The sequence below is a fragment of the Phasianus colchicus genome, chromosome 1 (assembly GCF_987193195.1).
Source record: "Phasianus colchicus chromosome 1, bPhaCol1.hap1.1, whole genome shotgun sequence".
Classification (NCBI taxonomy): Eukaryota; Metazoa; Chordata; class Aves; order Galliformes; family Phasianidae; genus Phasianus; species Phasianus colchicus.
Genome location: NC_143436.1, coordinates 27589474 through 27599268, shown reverse-complemented (window position 1 = coordinate 27599268; position 9795 = coordinate 27589474). Strand labels below are relative to the sequence as shown.

The 9795-nt window shown below is 36.8% G+C and overlaps 1 long non-coding RNA gene across 2 annotated transcripts; it reads right to left on the bottom strand.

Annotated features, from left to right (window-relative positions):
* Window positions 1-1072: 1072 nt before the first annotated feature.
* On the bottom strand, window positions 1073-3546 carry LOC149919467 (uncharacterized). 2 transcript variants are annotated; one of them, XR_016463594.1, is made up of 3 exons: window positions 3456-3546; window positions 1792-1877; window positions 1073-1176 (listed from the first exon to the last, which is right to left on the bottom strand). It is a non-coding gene; the product is annotated as an uncharacterized LOC149919467 (long non-coding RNA). The 2 variants fall into 2 exon arrangements; XR_016463593.1 differs by having other exon boundaries at window positions 3462-3546.
* Between the last annotated feature and the right edge of the window lie 6249 nt (window positions 3547-9795).

Sequence of the window (9795 nt, the reverse complement as noted above, 5' to 3'; positions counted from 1 at the left end):
TTTTCAGTTGGTATGCAGTGAAATATTGAAGTCCTAAGGAACAGTCTTCACTCTTACAGGTGTGTGTGTGACTTCAGTTTAATGGAATTACATGAAGAAAAAGCAAACTTGTGTGAGAATGACAAGTACTGTGACCGCCATGTGCTTCTTAGCGAGGTGGGAATTTGTGTGTAATTATGTGCTGAATAATTCCATTATGGTTCATCTAACCTTATTGACAAAACATTCATTAGAATGGCCCCTTGGAAGAAACATGCAAGCATTGCACGGGGAACATTTCTGCAGTGGTCCTCTCAAGCCCTCAATTTGCTTTAAATATATTGGCGGCTATTTGGGAGCTGCTGTTAATTGGAAGATTGCAAGAGATTAAAGTGAGGTTTTCAGAGAATAATAAAAAGTAAAAGAAAAGGAATGCATAGACATTTTGGGCTCACTCCTGTTGAATGTGATCATTTAGAAAATTCATTTATACACAGTAAAGGGCAATAATTATTTTTGTTAATGACAAAGATGTAAAACCAAAAGCAGTATATTCTTTGTTTTCTGGTGATTGATCTTAAACTGGAAAAAACGGGACTATGTTAAAACAGACTGTTGGTAAAAGAAGTGTTTTAGATTATAAATGCTTAGGAATTAGGTATTAGAATGCTAAATACTTATTGCTGCTACTGCTGATAGCTGAATGCTTGTTTTTCTTTTTGTGTGCCAAATCATAAAACAACAACCGTCTTCAAAGACTGCATCTTCTCTTGTGATTTATACCCCCAGGGATTAAAACTGCATGGAGATTACATTCCCCAGGTAGACAGACCGATCTTCTGTAGAGGCATATGATTAACTTCTGACCCTTTTCTCAGCATTATCTCTGTAAAATAAGACTTGTGCACTGATCTTTTTACATACATAGATCTTTTTCAAAATTTATATATGCTATAAACAAGCAAAGGCATTGCATGCAGTATGTTGGAATTGAAGCAGTTTTGTATATTTATGCTTGCCAACACTGAATCGTGAATTACAACTTGGCTTACTCACATGTTTGTTTTGTGATATTTGTACTCACCTTCTGAAGGAGAGGTTTGTGATTAACAGTGGCAACCTCCCTAATGCAAAATTCAATGGCACAGGAGGACCATTTGGGAAATTTTTTCTCTAGCACGTTGAGGTGATTGCTGTCTGAAACCACACATACCCAAAAAGTCATAAAATATAGATAGATAGATTGCTACACTTGATCTGGACTTTGGCTATTTAATGCTTTGGCATCCAATGTAGAAATAATTTTATCTGATCTGAATCTAATGCTTTGAAATGGTGAGAACTTTTTACAGTTTATCATTATTGAATTCCATAGGTTTGAAATTTGTTGCATGGCTTGTGTATATTGCATTCTTCAAGGAGGAGAAAATCTCCAGTAGAAATGTTAGAAGTTGTCTTGAAAGGAAAGAATGTAGTATTAATACAATTGCAAACTATTGCTATCCTGATGCTTCTTAATGACTTTTTGCTTCAAATGTACTATTTCCTTGTTTGCTTTCCCAGCTTTCTTGATTCATAAATTCTATCAATAGTCTCATCAACAGTTTTCTACATTTTCTCCTCATGTCATTGGACATCTGTGCTTAATTATTTCCAGACTCCAGTAGCCACTGCTGTGTGCATGGCTGGAAGAGTTACTTTTCTATTTTTCATTGAGGTAGGAAGATAGCCGGTACTAAAGCTGCACAGTTGATGTTTTCTTCATAAAATATTGTTTGATGTTATATTATTATGTTGCTGTTCATTCCTTACCCATCATCTGCTTTTAACAAGGACGTAGCTGGGAAAAGCTGGTTCAGTGCTTCAATCCATGGCAGTGTTAAGGAGGCTGAGGAGACCTGTGAGAAGACATGGAAGTAACACATCTGCACTCTGAGGGAGTGACTGCCAGCTGTGTTTTAAGTTTGGATTTGTGGAGAACTGTGTCTTGCTTGCAGTTCTCGGCCAGCCACGGCAGTCTGTATGTTGGATTTCTCTGCCTCTGCTACCCAGTATGTTATGAATATTTCTTTTGGAGGAGGATGTTGGTGCCCAAGCCTAAGATTAGATTCTGGTATGTGATACGTTGTTTTCTGTGTAGTATCTTACCTAGAAAAATAAAGTGAAGCCGTGGAAAAATGAGCAGCAGGCACACTTTCTGTTTTTCTTCCAGGAGTGTGCAATAACAGTGCTTTATGAAGCATAATGCCCATGTATTCCTACACATGGAGGGGGAGCAAAATACCAGTGACAACTTACAGTGGAGAGAACGGACTATTAGTCCAGCATTAGCCTTTTGTTACTTGATTATAAGGTGAGGGATACATTTTCTCTATCCTTCTATGTGATTCTTTTGTTACAAGGCAAAGGAACGTAGAATCTTCAACAGTGTCATTTTCGTGCTCCAATTCTGAGTAAAGAAAGCATGTTCAGAGCAGCTGTGTAGAAGCACAAGGTCTTTGGACAGATGGCTTTTGCCTACGGCAGTGTTTCCTACAGTGTTTCCTATGTCTATATAGATACCAGCAATTTACAAAATCTTCTGATTTTTTTTTTTTTTTAAATAGAAAGTGAAAGTATTGAAATTTTATTATGTATCATTGGATGAGAACTTTAAGAGCATTTTCCCTGCTCTTGCAGCTATACAGAAAATAGACTAGCATCTTATTCACCGCCCCCTGACCAGACTTCTACAAATCAGGGGTACATGCTATGCAAATCTGTTTTGAAAGCTGACAAGGAAGCATACCAAATCATCAGGGGGCAGAAAGCATTCGTATTCTTTGAAGCAAAAGCATACAATAATGAATATTAGATTACCTAATATTAGATTCCACATCTCTAGTTTACATTCAAAATGATATTTGCGAGTACTATTTTCCTACTTTTTAAAAATAGCTACTATGTTTTGTATTAATTGTAATTTTTAGCCCATTTTGTATAACAAAACCAGTATTCAGTTAAGATTTCATAGCAGAACATGCCCATCCATACAAAGAAACCTAAAGCCTTACTGTGCTGTTTATCAGGCAGAATATGAATTAGTTTACTTTTTTTGATAGATTCTATGTTCTCTGGATTCTGTATCTGAGGTCTGGTTAGCTTTCCTCTGCTTCAGGAGGAGGGGGAGGGATGCTGCACACAACCAGGGACGCTCAGATTTCAGTGAAATGCTGGATCAGCTGTAAGACTTAAAATGATCGATTTTGTATCTAAAAGCTTCTATAATTTTTAAAAAGATTAAACAATGTTAAAAATAGCATATGTAATAACTCTTGGCTTTGTAAAATTATGCTTAGTTTCTGTAGTGAATTTATGTGACTGTATGTCTCTATAGTACCAACTGCCAGATCACATAGAGGACCTAGGGTTTGGAAGTGAGGCTCAGGAAAAAGTTAGGCACCAAAATGCAATATTGTGTTTTTGGAAAAAGCCACCTGCACCTGGATGTAGTCAGGACCACCCAGATGCTGAAGCTTTGTGCATAAACAGTCTCAGCCCAGCCAGAACCAAGCCCAGCCAGGCACTCCTCTGCTTTCATTCCCAAGAAGGACTGATTCCAGAAGGCTTTGTCATAAAGCATTTAATGCGCAGCACATGAAGAAGAGAATTACTATATTTTAAAGCACAGATGATACATGTTCAGCAGCTGAGACCCATTCCATGCTTCTCTTGTGAACTAGAGAAAGGATAATTCAAAGATCCTCATTGCTGCCTTCCAGTACCTAAAGGAAGCCTATAAACAGGAGGGTAGTCAACTCTTTACAAGGGCACATAATGGCAGGACAAAGGAAAATGATTTTAAGTTGAGGGAGGGAAGATTTAGGTTGGAAGTCAGGGGGAAGTTCTTTACAGAGAGAGTGGTGAGGTGCTGGAACAGGCTGCCCAGAGAGGTGTGGCTGCCCCGTCCCTGGAGATGTTCAAGGCCAGATTGGATGGGGCCTTTGGCAGCCTGGTCTGGTATTATATATGGAGGTTGGTAGTCCTGCCAGTGGTGGGGGGTGTGAGCGTTGGAGCTTGATGATCCCTTCCAACCCTGGCCATTCTATAATTCTATGATTCTAATCTAGCAATAGGTTGTTCTTTTTTGTGTTTTTTTTTTTTTTGTTTGCTTGTTTGTTTTTTTAATTTTCCCAGTCTTCTGATCAGATCTTAGAGTCTTTGTTCATTCTATTAAAGCGTTTTTTTTGTTTGTTTGTTTTTAAAGCCCTTTATCACCTCTTCAGTCACTGGCGCATAAAATAGATTGTCATTACTGGCCTGCTTCTGTGCTCTCAAGACCTACATTACAATTTGGGGAAGGTGTCCTGCATATCCTGCCTATCATACAGGCAAAATGATTTTAATCTTGAAAAGTAGACATTGTACTCAACTGCTAAATTTTATTAGCACTATTTGAACTACCTCTTTTGCAGGTAATTCTAGCATCTATGGGCAGGAAAACTAGAGCTAAGATGAAGGATATTTTTCATACAATGACATTTTGTTATGAGTTAGATTTTCAGGTATTCTACAGCACAAATTTGAGAGGTCTCTTATTTTGCCATTTCAGTGGTTTTATTCTGAACCTAATTGAGCTAATAGTTTAAAACAGACTTGCTGTATTTTATATTTGGTAGTCTGGCCAACCAAAAATGTGCTTGTAATTAAGGTCTGCAAAATCAGACACGGCAAAGTACAAACTGCAGTTGCTGGTCTCCTTTTCTGCCCTTAATAGAGCCTGATGGGTTGGATACTGTCTTAGAGGTTACTAGATGTGATCTAAACACTTAATGCTCTCCATACTGCTCTCCCACATAGTAGAGGCATGCTTTCATGGCTAAATGTCTCTCATTGTGATTCTAAAAGTAATAATAAGCCCTAATATGTTCTTGGTAATGCATTTATGAGTGTCAGCTCTTAGGACACTTAGCTTTAGCCTCTGCTTCCCATACAGATGAAAGTTAGTTCAAGAACACAAACTCTGCAGAAAGAACAGGATTTTGGATTTCCAGTTGTTCTCCAGTTGTCTCTCATGCATTTGTGCTTACCCAATCCCTCAGCAAGCTGGTTCAGGTTTTTCTGGAAGCTGGCTCCATGCACTGCATTGTCAAATCCTACTATGAAAAGACTAGAATAACTGTAATATTTCTTTAATTCATGTGATTTACCTCTTTCTTCATGAGGAAAGTTAACATGGCCAATGTACTGACTTACAAGATGAAACAGATCAATACATGTATAACCTTCTTGTTTACTGATCTTGTACTATTTTTTTTTAAAGAAAGACAAGGCAGTGTCTATTCTGAAACAGGCACAGATCAGCTTAATGCTGATGGCAGTTCAGAAGTACAATCTTACGCAAGCCAAATTTTTAACACCATCCTGCATAGGAGGAGTAGAGGGAAAGAACACTGATTTATTATAATACTAGCTGTTACCATCTGATACACAATGGAAAAGCCAAGGGGAAATTAAGCCGGATCACTCACTTCATTGATAAATGCACAACAGAAAACTGAGTTGACTGAAACAAAAATTTGAGAAAATTCTGGCCCTGGTCATTTTCTGTCTGAGTTTTTAGTTCTTAGAAGTAACTTAATGTAGCAATCCATATCTCTCCCAAGGGCTCTCCCTCTCTCTTCATCACTGTGTTCCACATCCAACAGACACTAGTTCTGTGTTTTGTTGATTTACGAAGAAAGTAACTTACTACATTATTGTACTGAGTACCAAGGTCTCTTGTTCATCATTATCATGAGCCTAGATTTTATAGAAGTCCTTAAAATGCAGATAGGCTTAATGGCATTTCCATAAAAGACCTTCTGCTCAGCATTGCCTTTTTCTTTGTGGCATGTGACATTTAAAGGTATGTATGTTACTAAGCACTGAGACTGCATGCAAAAGCTTGGGACCCAAGATGTATGCGGGCAAACTTTTGAAGCATTCCCACATTCTATGCAGTGGTGTTTTTCTGCTGCTCTCCCTCCTTTTGGGTCACTTCTATTGCATCTCTCTGAACCTAAACACTGGTATGTTGAAAAACTTATGATATTTTGCATAGATCATCGCAGGATTTTTTATTTTTTTACATCAAGTACATGCTTTACATTTTTCAAGTGACTGCATATAATTTTTAATACCTGGATTTTTTTTTTTTTTCCGTTAAATGAATAAATGTTTGTTGGCTTAATGTCCAGAACAGGATAACTTTCTTTTAATAATTTATTTCAGTATTACTAATGAATTAAAGCACAAGTATCGAAACATATAAAAAGAATAATAGTAAAGGGTAGCAAGAGACATAAGTATTGGAAGCAGTTAATGTAGTATTTCTGCCTATTTCTCAGCACATACTGAAGGAAAAAATAGCATTTCAAACACTCTTCAGCCCCACAAAGTAAATGAATTATTCACAGAGTAGCTGCTGCCATGTTTTTATCTCAGTAGAAACTGGGCCTGTGCCATCCACCCTGACCTTTTGCTGCCCCTTTCTTTGAGAGGAACCTCTTTGAATACCAGTGTCCTTTCAAGGAGTGTAATTATCTTTTGATAGGGGTGCTAACTATTCATAGTTGGTAATCATCAAATTGTGTCATAGATTACAAACAGGAGATCAGGGCTCCTTGCTTCCATCCCTACTGTTATGTGATTGCATAACAACTGCAGTTTCACTGTGTAAAAATTGGAAGCTTCTCTCTGGGAGCAGCTTTGTTTCCTAAATATTTCCCTCAAAAAAACAAACAAACAAAAACACAACAAGAAAACAAGTCCCCAAACAATGAAACACAAACACTAAACCCAAACAAACACTCAATCCTGAACAAAATGATCCAAAGAAACCCAAACACTCTCCAAAAAACCCTAACCAATCTCCCAGACAAAACAAGCAAGCAAGCAGGCAAACAAGAACTCTCCAACCAAACAACAAACCTACCCAACAATGACCTCAATAACCTTAGTGATTTCTGAAGACTACAAAACACATGAGGTGACAAGCAATATGTATTCTTTTTGAAGTCTAGTACTCCTAAGTTATGTGTGGTCAGAGGAGGAAGCCCGCTCACCATTTTGGAATCTGAATGGAAATATCCTGAGCAAGTGGCATTTCATAAAATAGTAGCAGATCTTTTTCTTGGCCTGAATGGAAGGACTGGTTCCAATCTCAGTGAGGTTTTTGCTCCACCCCTAGTTTAATCACTAACAGAATTTTAGAAATGTTTGTGCTCTTTCAGCCCTATTCTTTCATCATCAATTTCAACTTGCCTGAATACGTACTGAGTCCACAACATTATATGAAAACTCAGCAAAATTTACAATAATCTTTCAGATTGCAAGACACAAAGCATTGTATCACATTTAAGATGTTTTAGTGTAAAAAAACAGGAATGTGTGTTGTACAAGATGCCACAGACAGAGACAAAGAGTGACAATGTGTGCCATGTGCTGTACTCCATATTGGAGAGTAAAGTGTAAACGAGAAAGAAACAGTTTTCTTGTAAATTTTTTTTCAGGCCAATCTGTTTGTTCCTAAGCATGGGAACAAGACATGCTAGCCAACTGCTATGGAATTGAATTATTTGTTTGACTTACAATAACCTGAAGTGCTGCTAGGAAGTCTGGGAGAATGTGTGGTGTGGGTCACCAGAATAAAAGAGGCAGAACTTTAGTTGGAATGATGAATGCCAATTTGGTGCAGTATGACCAACACCATTGCCAGTTTTATTGTCCCCTGTGTACCACAGACAATTATAAAAGGACTAGCTAAAAATTCAAAAAGCATGAAGGCTAATTTTCATGTTACTTCTCAGATTTCCCTTGAAGCCTTTGCTATTTCCCCATCTTTTAAAAGGTGTTGAAGTCTGATTGCTTTACAATCAACAGTCAACGCCCTCCTGTCCAGTAGGAAATTAGGTTTATGATTTATAATTTTGTTGCAAATTTAATATTGAACATCCAGAGATCCTGCCCTATTGCAGCTCCCACCAGCACATTTTTCAATTGCTAAGCTCTATGTACTTGTAGGATTTTTTGGCTCCAGGACAAAATCTTCAGGTAATCTGTCCTGCAGTACGTTATCTGGATTCTCCAGGTTTCCTAGTTTTATAGTAGCTGCTTAAATGAAATACTTCATACTGAACAACCCAATGCTTTCTGATTTTTTTTTAAATAAAATTTCTAATCGACTGCAAATGTCCTTATTTCTTAGATGCTGTGATTTCTCTGTAATAATAACCTTTGCTACTTAATCAGTCCAGTTTGAAGTTTATGTATCATTTTATGCTAGCATTCCAAATACAAATTTTTTACAAGTCTGAAATAAACTCATCTTTGTGGCTTAGTATTGTGATAAGTTAGTGGTGCTTAGCATTATGAAACATCTCCTTGTTTATTAGAAGGACTGAAGACACTGTGATATGAAATAAGAAAATAGTTCTCACATTGGCGGCAAGTGTTTTTGTTCACTAACCAGTGTTCAAAGTGCTAGATCTTCAGCTCCTGCAAAGTGGCATATTTCCATTAAATCCTGTACAGCAGACTGCTAAGAATGCGTCCTCATAGGATTGCTGCACAGGAAGAAGAGTAGAATTAATTTTCACTACAATAAAATGAACTTAACCAAGACTAAAACTACAAAAACTGATTTGTAATTCTAATCATACGTTTCAGTTATTTGAAACTTGCAGTCACTTAGCTGTTACCTTGCACAAACAGAGTTGCTATAAAAAGGCTTTGGATGAGCTCACTAAAGCAACAGCAGTTCCATTGATCCCTCAGGTACATCTGCAGAGGAATTTTACGGTGTGTGCATTGCTTAATATCCCACTCTTTTGTAGAGAGAAAAATATCGTAGGTTTAGTGAACTGCTACATTTTTATCAGGGAGTACATCAAAACAGTGGTTTTTAATACACGTTGCCCTGTGCTATCTTGTAGTCTTTTATCACATTAAATCTATTCTAAACTAAGTGACTGCTGCTTACAGCACAGCAAAATTAGATCAGTGAATGCAACAAACAATGCTACATTTGGAGGCTCAGATCAGACTAAGCTACAAATAATCCATCTTATGAATATATTAGGTTATCTTATGTTTGCACATTGCATTAAGCATATTAAAAGTTGACTTCTGAAGTTTTCTTTTTATTATTTTTATAAGGTACTTTATTAGATAATGGTAAGAAAGACTGAATTTCCCAATTTTTCTATTAAAAAAAAAACCCTATCACTAGGTTTTGTCCTTAATGGTCAGCGTTTCTGAAATCATGGCTTATTTCTTGATCCCTCTGATATACTTGAATCCTTTAAAATTATATAATTAGGAAATTATATCCACTGTTAATATTAGGTTTATCTTACACAGTTCTGAAAGCTCTTGTAAAATGTTGTACAACACTTATGGTGTCCACCACCTTCTAGTATTGAGTCGTTTCCATAAAATCCCATTCCTTCCACTTTGTGATTAATATCTATTAGATTCAATAACATCAAATAACGCAAATGTAGAAATGGATTCCTATTTATGCTTACATTCCCAGAATTTATCTGTGATGCATTTATACTCATTGATCAAACATACTGATAATGGTAACCTTGCACTGGCTTTGCAATTTTTTTCTGTAATCTTATTAACTTCTTTTTTCATTTTTTTCCCCTCTGAGGGAGTAAATTGATTTATATGAGCATGCTGTTAATGTTATAACTCCTTGTCTAGCCCCATGGGTTCTAATGTTTTTTAAACACAGTACAATTATGGGAAACATTATATTGGAATGACAACATAAATCATCCCCATAGG